Source organism: Amborella trichopoda, chromosome 4 (assembly GCF_054954075.1).
Source record: "Amborella trichopoda isolate Santa Cruz 75 chromosome 4, AtrichopodaSantaCruz75HAP2 v2.0, whole genome shotgun sequence".
Lineage (NCBI taxonomy): Eukaryota > Viridiplantae > Streptophyta > Magnoliopsida > Amborellales > Amborellaceae > Amborella > Amborella trichopoda.
In genome coordinates this window covers 21,036,246-21,051,144 of record NC_142339.1, presented here as the reverse complement: position 1 = coordinate 21,051,144, position 14,899 = coordinate 21,036,246, and the positions used below count along the sequence as shown (strand labels likewise).

Genomic DNA, 14,899 nt, shown 5'->3' with positions numbered 1-14,899 from the left:
GATTTTCACGTCTCATGATCGTGGCCCCATAGTCCAATCCATGGCTCGAAATGGGTATCAAAACAACAGTCTTCCTGAGCTGATCAAGAAAGTAATAATCTTTTGGTCGGATGAAGACCGAAGTGACCACAAACGGATCCCCGAAGATCGCAAAGGTTGCATGGCCAAGACAAAAACTTAATTGGAATTTCAGGATTTGTGGGTGAGGGGCAAAATCATCATTTTACCCCTAATTTATTAATTTTCTGCAATTCATTTACTTCATATTTTTCCACAATTAAGTTAAAAATTAGGTATCCACCCATGTTTGGACTTAAAATCTATATAAGCACGTGATGCTTATATGTAATGAACCCTTCTTCGATTAATAAAATTTGGGCTCTTGTTTAAGTTTTTGGGTCACGGTTTAGAGAGAGATAGGAGAGAGAAGATCTAAGCAGGTTCCCTTGGATGTTAAAAGTTACTTTCTCTCTCCTCTGTTCTTTCTCTCTCTTGTTCCTCTCTTCTCTCCTCCTCTCTCTTCTTTCTCTCTCTTCTTTCTCTCTTCTTCTTCTCTTCTTTCTCTCTTTTCTTTCTCTTTCTTCTTTCCTTTCTTTTCTCTTCTTTTTTCCTTTCTCTTTTTGCTTCTTTCCTTTTTCTTTTTGCTTCTTTCCTTTTTCTTTTTGCTTCTTTCCTTTCTCTCTCTCCTTCTTTCCATTCTCTCTGCTTCTTTCCTTTCTCTCTCTTCACTTTCCTTTCTCTCTGCTTCTTTCCTTTCTCTCTTCTCCTTTCCTCTTTCTCTCTCTTCTTTCTTCCCTTTCTTTCCTCTTTCTCTCTCTTCTCTCTCTATCTGACACAGCAGGGTACACCGTTGTGTGCGACATCTTTCTCTCATCTCTCTTTATTTGGCACAACAGAGTACACCACCGTGCGCAATATCTTTCTCTCTTCTCTCTTTCTGTCTGGCATGGCAGAGTACACCACCGTTCGTAAGATCTCTTTCTCTCTCTCTGTCTGGCATGGTGGAGTACAGCACAGCGTGCGACATCTATCTTTTCTTTCTCTTTATCTGGCATGGTGAAGTACATCGTCATGCACAACATCTTTCTCTCTTCTCTCTCTCTGTCTGGCACAACGGAGTACACTGCAGTGCATGAAATTTCTTTCTCCTCTCTTCTCTCTCTTTTGCTTGCTTGACCGGAGGGCAGGCTGAGCCTTGTGTCGTTGTGCCAGTCTTGCGGTCGAGCAGTCTAGTCGCCATGCCTGTCTAATCACCGTGCCTGTGTAACTGCTGCTCCAGACCAACCGTGGTGTCAGTCTTGCCTCCATCCCAGTCTTGCTACCGTGCCAATCTTATTGTTGTGTTAGTCTTACCGCCGAGCAGTCTAGTCTCCGTTCCGATCTAGTCACCATGCCCATCTAGCTATCGAGCTAGACCAGCCATCGAGTAGTCTTACCATCGTGCTAGTCTCACCGTCGTGTCAGTTTAGCCATCATGTCAGTCTCACCGTCGTGTCAGTTTAGCCGTCGTGCCAAACTTCTTCTCTCTCTTTCTCTTTGCTTTCTCTTCTCTCTTCTTTTCTCTTCTCTTCTCTCAATCTTTTCATCTCTTCTCCCTTTGGAATGTTTAGTGAGAGCCAAGCTAACCTTCTCCCTCTCTTATCCCTTTTCTTCTTCTTCTTTCTAAAGGATTTAGGTGAAAAACAAGTCAGCCTTCATTCCTCTTGTTTACACTCTAATTTGTGTGGATCTCTAAGATGAGATCTGCTCAAATCTTAGTAAAAAATTGAGTTATTTTTTAGAAGGTGGAGAAAGTGGGGTCGCTTGAATTATAGGCTTAGAAAGATCTTAGATTTATATAGCTCCGGTCATTTTCTGAGTCCATTGGCAGCGTCAGCTCCAAATCCGTATTTTAAATTAAAAACTCCTCTAAATTTAATTGAATTTAATGATGAATTAATTTTTAGAAAAAAATAAATAAATCAGATAATTAAAAAAAGAAAAAAAAAATTACGCAAAGAAATATATTTACCTCTAGGGTCTCGAAACCCGGAGTTTCGGGCTTAGATCAGGCCGCTCTTCAGATTTACGCCACCATCTCTTTTTTTGGATGCCTTTATTTGATGGAATTGGTAGATCTAAGGTTCTTTTGACCTAGATCTAGGGTTCCTAAGGCAAGGAGAAAATCTGAGAATTTTAAGTAGGGTCTACCTAGGCTTTTCTTGAGATTAGACAAGAATTTCCTTAGTTTTCTAAGGGTTTTGAGATCTTCAGAGGTTGAATATGACTTTTGAGATTTTCTCTAATTTTTTGGGATTTTTTCTAAATTTTTAGGAATTTACTAAGGGTTTTTCCTATTGTTGGTATTTTAGGCTATTTTTCTAATTTTGAGAATTTCTAAGGGATTTCTTTGTGGTTTCTGATCTTTTCCTTTTGGGTTATGATGGGGGTATTTATATTTCCTAATTTGTTTGGAGTTTTTTCAGATTTTTTTGGATTTATCTTGAGTTTTAGCCTTATCTAATTAAAGAAAATGCGTTTACTGCATCACTAGATGCGTTGACTGCGTCATCAACCCACAGGGACCAAATTATCATTTGTTATATCGTTTTATCTGTAGGTCCGATTGAGGCGATTCTTGGACCGTTGAAATCTCTTAGGCTTTACTTTAAGTTGGGATAGGATTTGATAGTTTTGGGTTATTAAATTGGGTCTATGTTGCCTATGATCTACTATAGTTTGTGTGGTCCTTTAGCACCAGAATCGAGGTGTTTAGGAGTTCCCTTAGCCAAAATTTCGAGGAGTTGTCTACTCCTCTTTTCTCTCTTTTTTTCCAAACTCTAATTCTCTCATCCTTTTTAGGTACTACTAAGATATTGGCTAACCAATCCAGATAGTCCACAGGTACAATGAACTTTACCTTAAAAGTTTGTCAATCTCTTCTTTTATCTTCAACTCCAAGTGTAAGCCGGGAAAGTTGTCGTTCTAAGAGCTATTCTTCTAGAGAAATTATAATCTTTGGTTTTGGAAAAGATTCGATCTTTCGGTGGTCAATACCTTGAATTCCTCCAAGAATAAAACCTGGAGGTCGAGAAGATTTGAGTTTGCATTGAAGCTTAGAAAGTGTGCAACCCAACCCTCTTCGATCGTTGGTGTATACTTTCGCATGAGGGGAATGAGTAATTGCCTCAGCAACACCTTGCCCATTTTTTCCAAGGCCAGCGCCAGGGTATTACCCCTGAACCAAAAATATATTTCATGCTGTGGATGAACCGAAATCCTAATGACCATAACAAATTTTCAATTTCTCAAACACTTCATGCGTTTTATGGATCATAGCGTAATTTTCCTTATATGTTAGAAGTGGGATCTCTTGGATTTTCAAGTTTTCAGAGAGTTTCTCTTTTACTGCTTTGACTGCATCTGAACGTATGCGAGCCACTCCTTCAACAGTTGGGAACTTCAGGCATTGGTGTAAAGTGGAGGCCACAACAAGATTTTCATGTAGTCAAGGCTTGCCAATGAGTAGATTGAAAAAATGCTCAATGTCAATGACATAAGATCTCACTGTTTGGACCACTGGCCCAATCTTAAGAGTGAGGGGGATGATCCCTAAGGTTTTTTCTTTAAGCCTAATCATAGGCTGCAATTGAGATGTTTGAGACCTCAAGGTCTGTTTGTGATAACCCTACTCTTAGAATAGTTTTTAAGGGACATATGTTCAGAGATGCCCCATTGTCAACCACCACTTTTCGGATTTCATAACCACTCATGAAAACAGTGATATAAAGTGGATGAGTGTGAAAACGATCGAACCCCAGAGGTATGTCATCATGAGTAAATGTAATAGGGGTCGGTGCCGTTAAAAGATTGATCATGTTGCTTAGCTCTTTCGGTCTAGCGTGGGCAGTAGACTCAGTATCTGAGTCATCACGAACTCCAGACATGAATAGAAAAATATGCAATAATTTTTTTTTTTTTTTTTCTTATCTTTTTTTTTAGCTATCTAATAATAAAAAAAAAGATACAGATGCGTCTAATATATATATATATATATATATATATATATATATATATATATATATATATATATATATATTTTAAAAAAGAGGATACTGTCAAGAAAATTATAAGCTATGCAGATAAGGTTTGACAACAAAATATAAGATAAAAAAATCAGATCTATTTCTAATCTAAACAGATAAAGTAGAGAAGGCCTAGATCTATCATTTTTTTTCTTTCTTTTTTTTATTTTTTTAAAAATTATATTATTAAAAGAGATAAAGATTCTTCATTTTTGTTTTTTTGTTTTTTTTTTTTGAAAGAGATAAATATGCTTCTAAAATATGTATTCTAAAAAAATAAATATGCACTTCAAGAAGATAGGTATGATCTAAAGAAGATAAAATATGATCTAAAGATGATAAGTATGAATAAAAAAGGATATGAAAAATATGATAAAGATGATATAGATGTAATCAAGATGAATCTAAAGATGTTCTAGATGATAAAGATAATTTAAAAGATTATCTAAAAAGATGATATGAAGATAAAGATGATCAAGATAAGTTCAAAAAGAAGATTATCTAAAAACAATAAATAAAGATGGTCTAAAGATGATCTAAAAGATAGATCTAAAGATGATATAAAAGATTGACCTAAAGATGATCTAAAGATAAAGATGATCTCGATGGATATACATGAAGATCTAAAGATAAAGATAATAAAGATGGATCTAAAAGAAAGATGATCTAAAAAAACTAAAGATGATATAAATATTGAGAGATATCTAAAAGATGATCTAAAGATTGAGAGGAAAAAGATCTTAAATTTTTTATGGAGAGAGAAAAAAATAAGATATAGAAAGATAGAATCTAAAGAATTTTTTATTTTTTTTAAAATCTATCACGTTTTTCTTCTTCTTTTTTTTTTTATACATTTATATTTATATTTTTTCTAGAAAAAAAATATATGAGAAAAAAAGAAGAAGCTTTTTTAATTTTAAAATACGGATCTAAAGTTCAAGGTGCCCCATTGTAGGCGCCAAACTGTTTACACTCCAATCGGCGCCAATCTTTGGGATAAGATATGCTCAAATCTTAGCAAAAAATTGAATTATATTTTAGAAGGTAGAAAAAGTGGGGTCTCTTGAATTATGGGCTCAAAAAAATCCAAGATCTATACAAATTTGGTCCTTTTTTTAGTCCATTGGCTGTGCCAGCTCCAAATCGGTATTTTAAATTAAAAACTCTTCCAAATTTAATTAAATCTAATGATGAATTAATTTACAAAAAAAAATAAAATAAATCATAGAATTAAATAAATAAAAGCAAACTAAAATAAGCAAAGACATATACTTACCTCTAGGGACCCGAAACCTGGAGTTTCGTGCTTGGATCAAGCCGCTCTTCCGATTTACACCACCATCTCCTTTTTTGGATGCCTTTGCTTGCTGGAATTGGTAGATCTAAGGTTCTTTTGACCTAAAACTAGGGTTCCTAAGGCAAGGGGAAAAGCTGAGAAGTTTAGATAGGGTCTATTTAGGTTTTTCGTAAGATTGGACAAGAATTTCCTTAGTTAGGTTTTGGGATCTCCAGAGGTTGAATATGACTTCTGAGATTTTTTCTAATTTTTTAAGATTTTTGGGGATTTGTTTATAAATTTTTAGGAATTTTCTAAGGGTTTTTTCTATTTTTGGTATTTTGGGCTATTTTTCTAATTTCGGGAATTTCTAATGGATTTCGTTGTGATTTATGATCTTTTCCTTTTGGGTTATGAAAGGGGTTTTTATAGAACTCCATTGGTAATTTGTCCTAATTTTTTGGAGTTTTTTCAGATTTTTTTGGATTTATCTTGAAGTTTTACCCTTATTTAATTAAAGAAAACGTGTTTACTGCATCATCAGATGCGTTGACTCCATCATCATCCAGTAGGGACCAAATTATCATTTGTGATATCTTTTTATCCGTAGGTCTGATTCAGGCGATTCTTAGATCGTTGGAAATATCTTAGACTCTACTTCAAGTTGGGATAAGACTTTGGTAGTTTTGAGTTAATTAGATTGGGTCTAAGTTGCCTATGGACTACTAGGGTTTGTTTGGTCCTTTAGGACCAGAATCGAGGTTTTTAGGAGTTCCCTTAGCCAAAATTTCAAGGGGATGTCTTCACCTCTTTTCTCTCTTTTTTTCCAAAAATACATTTCATCTCTGAAGGATCTGGGTGAAAAACAAATCTGCCTTCGTTTCTCTTTTCTCTTTCTCTGAAGTGCTAGGTGAAAGCCAAACTAGCCTTCGTTCCTTTCTTCTCTTGTTTCCAAAAGTATATTTTATCTTTAATGAACTGGGTGAAAGCCAAACCAGCCTTCATCTCTCTTTTCTTTTGCTTTCAAAAGATTTTTTTCCTCTAAAGAGCTAAAGATTTCTTTCGGAAGAAGGCATGGAGTGTTGGGGTTAGAGGGAGAAGCTTGTCGTTTCTCTTTTCTTCTTTAAACATGTCCGAGAGTAGCCTTGCTACATACTCCACATCCTCATGTAGGGATGCTTCCGTCTATTTTACAGATTTTCAGTCATCGTCCGTAGGTTCTTGAGGTGATATCGGATCTACAATGTAGTACTTTGCATCAGCATAATGCATCTTGACAATGGGGAACGGTCCTTTATTAGCATAGACCGTGTGCTGTCTTCCATCTCAACTGTACTTAAAGCACTGATGAAGCATGGATGGAACCACCCCTTGGTCATGCATCCAAGGGTGACTGAGAACGACGTTGTAAGACATGTCAATGTTGATCATATGGAATTGAGCGTAATCGTTTAATTCACCGACCTTGAGATGGAGGCGAACAGTGCCGACCGGTTTTTCTCCTGACTGATTGAACCCTTAAATTGTGATGTTCATCGGTGTCAGGTCATCAGATCCCAATCTTAGGAGGGATTATTCTCGGGATGAGGTTAATTGTGATCCCCCATCCAGCACAATTTGGCTGATGGGACACGTATGCAACTCACTGGTTACAAAGAGAGGACGATTGTGGAACTTTCCACCTAACTAAAGGTCGTCATCCGAGAAGTTGACAACCAAACAGTTATTTAGGATTGCAAGGTCTACTTCGATGGGATCTATTTTAGTCTCTGTTTGAGGTCATTTTGCATCACTTGTATCCCCGGTGTGAATAACAAAGAGAGCAATTTGCGACCTAGGTTTGCAAGTATCAAAATGCCTGTGGACTATGGAAGCCGTAGGACAATAAGCCCTGATCCGGAAGTGGAATTTTTATCAGTCTCAGAATGGCCCAAGAATATGCAAGAACATGGCTAAGGGTCTTCTAAGAACACCTGCTAAGTTTTGTCACAATTTGACAAGTTTAAGGCCATGCAGACGACAAAATAGTTTCAAGAAATCTTGCCTCAATCATGGTGAAAATGGGATTTGAACTATAACACCATTATCGGAGCATCAAATGGTCTCCAGACTATCTCCATTAGATTCAGAACGGTCAAAAACCTCTGGGTACCAATTTTCGACGAGTTTGGAGGCTTATAGAGAAAATTATGATGATATTATCCAAAATGGGTAGGCCGTACACTATTACGGTGCACCCTCGGTGAACCAATTTCCATTAATGGAAACTGTGAAAACTACGGTTCCCAATTTTGGGGGGCAAACTTCACAAGGGCATATTTATTTGAACACATTTTTCAGCACCTTGGGTCCCCGATGCAGAATAAAAAGAGAAGCCAGTCAATAAAGCCTTGACATAGAGAGGAATTCGTGATAGTCTCAAAATTTCCCCAAAAAGGGTCAGAATCTTCATAAGCACTCCAAAAGCTCACCTGTCAAGTTTCGTCGTAATCCGACATGTCTAAAGAAGTACAAATAAAGAAACAATTTCAAAAAAATCAACCTCTTACATCCTGAAATGGACCCCATGACTAGAACTCCATTTTCAGTGTGTCAAACAGCTGTGGGACCACTGCTATTGGATCCGATATTATCGAAAACCTTTAGGGGTCAAGTTTTAGCATAAACAGACAGTCCAAAACAAAGTTATGGGTGAAACATTAAAAAGGGGTTGGCCGCACGCTATTCCCGTGCGGCTCCTTGCACCAATCTCCACTAAAGGAGACTGTTGTGCATAGTCCCGATCAGAAACTTTGAAGACCCGTGTCGCACTCGTTCCTAGTTGGATCGTCATCAAATTTTGTGAGCTTGTTCGTCTCATCAAGATGAGAATTTTAATATGTGGCACGACCCGTGACGATACCCGAGGAGGTAGAAAAACTAGAGAGAAGTTGGTGATTCGTGAAGATAGTTGCAGAAAATTTAGCAGCAGCATGCCTTGCTCGAGTGGCCATATCACTGCACTCGCGTAGCCGATCGACACGAAACTAATTACATTATGTGAGTAAGGTTCGAGGTTATACCTGGCCCAAACCTCACGTACGATGAACGATGGGATACGGCATACGAAGGTGTCAAAGTTGATGTATATTCATGCAGTCGGATTTCAAGATTCCGGTCAAAAATCCAAGATGACAAAATCTTCTTCCGAACATGAAATCGAGCTGCGTTCATTGCAACGTGATCGTTACGACATGCTCAGTGCGACTCAGCAAAGAAATCAAAGAAAAACATCAAGAAACAAGTACACTATCGATCAGAAATTTTCAAGATCTATACCAATTTCGAGTAGCATGATCGTGCCCTAAAAATGTGATCCATGACTTGAAGTTGATATCAAATAGATCGTCATGTCGAGCCCAACAAGAAAGCAATCATCTTTCGGCTAAACAGATGCAAGAGCAACCCCGAATCATCCATGGAGAACTGTTTTGGAATTTCATCTGCTGTTAGGTAGGGGCAAAACAGTCATTTTACACCTAATTTTAGAATTCTTTTAATTCAAATAAATTGTAATTATCATCAATTAGGATAGTGTTTGGGCGTACACCCATGTTTGGGCAATATTCTATAAGTACATGTTAAACACAATTGCAACCCTTGATTTTTCAAGCTCATCAATAAAATTTGAGAGTTTTTCACATTGAAATTGTGGGTGCGTCTTGGAGAGAGAGAGAGGAGAGGGAAAAAAGGTCTGGTACCCTTTGGTGAAGGTAATTTTCTCTCCTCTCGTCTTTTTCTTTCTCTCTCCACTCGTCTATCTCTTTTATCTCTCCTCTTGTCTATCTCTCTCTTTTATCTTTCCTCTTTCTTCCATAATCTCTTTATTCACTTTCCTTCTCTCTCTTTTATCTTTCCTTTCTTGTTCCTGTCTTTCCTTCTCTTTTTCTGTTCTCTCTCTTTCTTCTCTGTTCCTGCATGGCGGAGCCTATCACCGGGTATGATGTCTTCCTACTTTTGGGACATAAACAGTAAGGCGGGCCTTAACCCGAGCGGCGAGCCGGGCCTCTGTCAAAGTTCCCTTGTTTCCCTCTGTATCATGGATGGTAGAAGCTCATTGCCGTCCATGTTTTCTCTCTCCTCTTCTTTCTCTATCACGGATGGCAGAAGCTCATTGTCGTCCATGTCTTCTCTCTCTTCTTATCTCCCATGTCATGGACGACAGAAGCTCATCGCCGTCCATGTCTTCTCTTTCTTCTTATCTCCCATGTCTTGTACGGTAGAAGCTCATCGATGTCCATGTCTTCTCTCTCTTCTTATCTCTCATGTCATGGATGGCGAAAGCTCATCGCCATCCATATTTTCTCTCTTCTTAATCCTGTTTCATGGACAGAGAAGGCTCATCGCCATTCATATTTTCTCTCTCTTCTTAATCCTCTGTCATGGACGGCAGATGCTCATCGCTATCCATGTTTTCTCTCTCTTCTTAACCTTGTGTCATGGACGGCGGAGGCTCATCGCCATCCATGTTTTCTCTCTCTTCTTAACCCTGTATCATGGATGGTGGAGGCTCATCGCCATCCATGTTTTCTCTCTCTTCTTAACCCTGTGTCATGGACGGCAGAGGCTCATCACTGTCCATATTTTCTCTCTTCTCAATCCTTTGTCAAGGACGGTAGAAGCTCATCACCGTCCATGTTTTCTCTCTCTTCTTATGTCATGGATGACAGAAGCTCATCGTTGTCTATGTTTTCTCTCTCTTCTTATCCCAATGTCATAAATGGTGGAAGCTCATTACCGTCCATGTTTTCTCTATCTTTTCTCTCATCACCGTCCATGTTTCCCCTCTCTCTTCTTTTCTTCCTCTTCCTTCTCTCCCTTCTTTCTTTTTTCCCCCTTTTCTCTTCTTTCTCACTTATCCTCTCTTCTCCTTTTCCTCTCTCTCTCTCTCTCCTTCCTCTCTTCTTCTCACATGCACGACATCGATAGTAATGTGCATGACTCCCTTTCTCTTTCTTCTATCTCTTCTTCTTCTTTCCCTCCCGTTTGACCAAGGGAGACTAAGTCCAACACTGCCATGGTAGTCTCGTAAGACATCGTTTGTTGCGATATGAATGCATGATAATGAGATATGCTTTGTTATGATATAGAAGCATGTAGTGAGACATGCTCTGTTATGATATGTGTACATGTTATGATACATGTTCTGTTGTGACATGTGTGAATGATTTTAAGACATATTATGTGATATGTGATATATGATATGTAATAAAACTTGTGTGGTTAGCTATGTGATATGTGATATGTGATATGTGATATGTGATTCATTGGCATTCTTTGAGCATATTGCTTGGCCATAATGTCATATGTGTGCATGGACACATGTTTTGTGATATGTGAGGAAGGGTACATGTTGTGAGATCTAGGCACCTATTATGGGAATGATGGTGCGAGCAGTTGTCTGATGGGAAGGGCACCTACTTTGTGAATGATGGTGCCTGCAGCTGCCTGATGGGAAGGGCACCTACTGTGTGAATGATGGTGCTGACAGCTGCCTGATGGGAAGGGCACCTACTATGTGAATGGTGGTACCAGCAGCTGCGATTTATGCTAAGTGATATATGGATGGGCACATACTGTGTGAATGATTGTACCGACAGCTGCCTGTATGGGCAAGGCACCTACTATATGAATGATGGTGTCGACAGCTGCGATCTTTCCCTATCTCCCATGATAGGAATGGAGTTAGGATGTGGAGGTTTGGGTGGTCGCCCCCCCGTTCATAGTGATTGGCACCCAGAAGGTGTAACACTCCTAGCCAAGGTGGCGTAAAGGGTAGTGTCTTGCAAGGCCATCGCCTATCAAAAGCCCCAAAGCACCCTGGGGACTGTGTGTGTGAAGGCAATACGAAATAGGTCATCCATTTGTCATTGCCTTCCCTCCTGAGTGGTGGTAGAAATCCTAAGCAATAGGATTGGCTTGGTCTGATGGATAGGGCTTCTACTTCCAGAGTAAGTGAACTAGAGAGTGAGTTAGTATTTGTTGATCTAGTTTATGCTTGCTTGATCTGTTAAGATTTGCATGCTAGAATGATATGATTATGAAGAATCGGATTGGTTATTACTGCACCATGATTATTGTTATGAGATATTGTTCATAGGCAGGAAAGCATGACAGCTTGATCTATTTGCTAGGCTTTACAGCTCACTTTTTCAACTTTCCTCTATGTAGAGTGATAGCCGCTGGGTTTTAGAAGGACGTTCTGGTGTTCACGATTGGAGCCCCATACTTCTTGTGGAACCTTCTTTTTAGCTTGTATGTTTTAGGTGGTAGTTTGGCCATATAGTTGTTTTTGTTTTGAAGTTATGTAATGTTGGGCCTTTCTGCCTTGGACATCTTGTATTAATTGAAGCCATTTAAGTGGTTGGGACTTGGTTATTCAGTATTTGTGGAATGTGTGTTTTATGTTTTATTAGTTTGTTTTTTATTTCATGGTTGGCTTTGATTTCCATCTTTTCAAAGCGTTGGGCGCACTCCCACTTGAGTAGCGTTCACTACATGTGGTCGCGGTCCCGCACCCTGTTGCCTCTAACAGGTATGGTAGGCGGTGGTAGGGGGCGGGGCTGTGACACAATATCATGCGATATATCAATGCAATAGACATTACCATGCCATAGTATCTTTCTTTTCAGCTCAAGAGACATTATCACTTGAATATCATGCTATATATCAATGCAATAGACATCACCATGTCATATTTCTGGTTTTCCAAGATGAACATTGTCGACCTCTAAGGGCATATCATTAAATTTAACAATCATTTAACTTTGCAACTAATTTTATGAAACTTTCGACTCATAAAAGACGTTTCATGAAGGAAGTAACCCCGAATATTGGTTTAAAGTTTGTCAAACTATTTGATGTTCACAGATGAAATTTCTGTCTTGCGTAGCAGAAAATCCAGGGTGACACCTTACTGAAAAATGACCATATCTTTCAAACCATAAGGAATTTTATTATAATTCCAAAACCAATTTAAAAATAGATTCATCTATCTATCATTTCAAAGTGGTTTGACCTCATTGTAGTATGTTTTGGTTAGTGAAAAGATTCACACAAAAACACGTTAAATCCCTGGAATTTTACTTTACAAAATCAGGCATGCTTTAAAAAATATTTAATAACTTTCAAATCAAATGAGATATTAACAAAAGGTTTTTCCATGCCGAAATAGATTCAATGGGCTACTAACCCACCAAAATTCATGGTCTAAAGTGATATTTAAGGTACCCTAATGATCTCTCAAACAGGGAGCACAGTTCTGGAAAACGAAAAGCTCTTTAGAAGAATTTTAATAGCATGCATTCACACTCACACCCATATCCAATTTTCACATCTTGATTGGGTAAGAAAACATGTATTAACATAAGAATGAAGTTATGGAAACTAGATCCACTTACCTACTCAAATCGGAATTCTAAAGTGTTTCGCTAGCTTTACCTTGAATGCCAAGCTCCAAAGGATTGGGTTCAAGCTTAAGGGATTAAGGCTTGGGAAGGTTTAAAAGGCCTAAGGGAGGAGAAGGAGAATGTGGGTGGAAGAGGGACAGTGAGGAGAGAGAGAGAAAAACCAACTTCATGCGTAGGAGGGGAGTATAAATAAACATGAATGGTGAAAGCATGCATGTACCACATGGCACTCATGCATGAAGAGAGAGAGAGATCAAGTATGGGAAACATAAATGATGGGGGTGGAAGCATGCATGTGCTATATGGCACTCATGCATGAAGAGAGAGAGAGAAAGCATGAGAGAGAAGAAGGACCCCTAAACCACCATAAACAACCCACACTCAACAACGCACTCAATCATCTGCACTCTCAATGCACATCCGTCCACTTGCATTTGCCAGTGCGCACTTATACGCCTGAAATCAACAGCGCACTCATTCATCTTTGCTCTCGACGCACGTCAATTCACTCACGCCATCGACTCGTCAGTGTACTACAATTACCCCAGAATAATCTCGGTTCTTACATCATCCCCCATTGAAAATGGATTTAGTCATCTAAATCATACATCTGCTATTCAAATAAATGGGGATACTTTTCTTGAATCTCATCTTCCCATTTTCAGGTCCATTCTTCTTGTTGTTGAAAGGTATTTTTCATCAACATGGGGCCCCCGCTCAATAAAGCCTAGCAAATAGTGGAAATTCTGTTAGTCTCAGAATAGCGCTAGAATCAGTCAAGATCTTCATAAGGTCTCTTAAAAGTCTCCTGCCAAGTTTCATCATAGTCCGACATGTCTAAGGCAGTGCAGACTGAGAAACAGTTTGATCAGAATCGGCCTCTAGCACTTTGAAATGACCCCTATAGCAAGAGCTACATTTTCGGTGTCTCAAATCATTGTGAGACTACCACCATTGGATCCGAAACGGTCGAAAACCCTCAAGGATCAAATATCAATCCGAACAGACACTTCAGGAAGAAGTTCTAGCCAAAAGAGTGAAACAGCAGGGACCACACGCTATTCCCGAGCGGCCACCCTGCAAGTCTACGCCATGGAAGGGACAATCACGACTAGTGACTTTTGATGCTCATATCTCACCCGTCCCAAGTCGAATCATGCTCAAATTTGGTGAGCATGTTCATCTAATCAAGACGAGCAATTTGATATGTGGCACGGCCTGTGGTGACACCTGAGCACGGAGAAAAGCTAGAGAGAAGTTGCTGATCTGTGAAGAAAGTGCAAAAAATTCAGCAACGTCCTGCCTCGCTAGAGCGGTCAGATCACGCCGCTCGCGAGCTCGATTGTCGCGAGACCAATTCTATTGTGTGCGTAAGGTCTCGGGCTATCACTAACCCTAGCCCTATACGTGATGAACATTCGAATTCTGCACATAAAGTCGACGAAGCGACTACAAATTTCATCACTGGAATTCTAGATTCCGGTTAAAATTCCAAAGTTGCAAAATATTCATTCGGGCATGGAATCGAGCTGCGTTTGTTGCCCCACATTCGTAACGGCATGCTCAGTGTAATTCAGTAAAGAAATAACCGAAAAACATCAAGAAACAAGTACACTATCGATCTGAAGTTTCAAGATCCATTCAAATTTCAATTCACATCATCGTACACTAAAACACGATCCATGACTCGAAATTGGTATCAAATCCATCGCCATGCCGAGCCCTACATTAAAACAATTATCTTACGATCAATAGTCCATCAGAACGATCCTGGATCAGCCATGCAAGATCACACAAGTTCTAGGGCAACACAGGGACTGTTATGAAATTCTAAGAAATGTTAGGAAGGGGCAAATCTGTTATTTTGTACCCTATTTTCAATTTAATCTTAATTTTCAGCAATTAGGGTTACTTTTTATCATCCACCCATGTTTGTGGCAAATTCTATATATACGTACCAGCATTGTACGCACCAAAGGACTCAACCTTTCACAAAAGAGAGGTTTTACTTAATACAAGTTTCTCTTTCTTCTTGTTGTTGGGTCACGTTTGAGAGAGAGAGAGTGATGTGAGAGAAACTTTTGATCGGTACCCCTAGATTCGAGGTAAAC

General features: G+C 38.9%; 1 long non-coding RNA gene across 1 annotated transcript in view; it reads left to right on the top strand.

The window, feature by feature from the left end:
- LOC148782346 (uncharacterized) overlaps nucleotides 1–11,764 on the top strand; it is a 40,974-nt gene extending 29,210 nt beyond the window's left edge. Inside the window, exon 2 of the long non-coding RNA XR_016053374.1 lies at nucleotides 11,551–11,764. This is a non-coding gene — a long non-coding RNA (uncharacterized LOC148782346). The remainder of the gene's footprint in view (nucleotides 1–11,550) is intronic.
- The last annotated feature ends 3,135 nt before the right edge of the window (nucleotides 11,765–14,899 follow it).